The sequence below is a fragment of the Salvia splendens genome, chromosome 15, assembly GCF_004379255.2.
Source record: "Salvia splendens isolate huo1 chromosome 15, SspV2, whole genome shotgun sequence".
NCBI lineage: Eukaryota > Viridiplantae > Streptophyta > Magnoliopsida > Lamiales > Lamiaceae > Salvia > Salvia splendens.
The window spans coordinates 33,022,137-33,022,660 of NC_056046.1; positions in this window are offsets into that span (position 1 = coordinate 33,022,137).

A 524-nucleotide genomic window follows, 5' to 3' on the forward strand; every position below is an offset into this window, starting at 1 on the left:
AGACATATAACCATATCTAGGAATGAACGGCGATTGGGGTCGAGGGGGGCCGACCGACGCCACCGCCGGCCCATGAATACCGCCAGAATCAAGCTTATGCCGTTGTGCTTCAAGTCTTCGACCCAATGATGTAGAAAGAATAGCAGATATGCAACGGCTAATGAAAAGGAGAGTGTTAATCAAGGATCAATTGAGAATTTATACTTTATTTATTGGAGGCTATGAAGAAACTACACGTTTTGGCTTGATAAAGTGTTTATTTAGGCGCTATTAAAGTTATTTATGAAGGTATTAAGACACTAAATGTTCTAGTGTATTTTTTTTTCATAGTCATAACATAATTACATCACTTTATATGTGTTCATGGATTAATGTGAAAATCACATTTTATGTGAGAATCGAGAATAATGTTTTGAATGTATAAACTTGGATAATTCAAGGTAAAAATTAACCGTATGAAAATAATATATTTATTCGTGACTAGTGGGATTTTAAAGCATATCTTTCACTTAATTTAATATAGA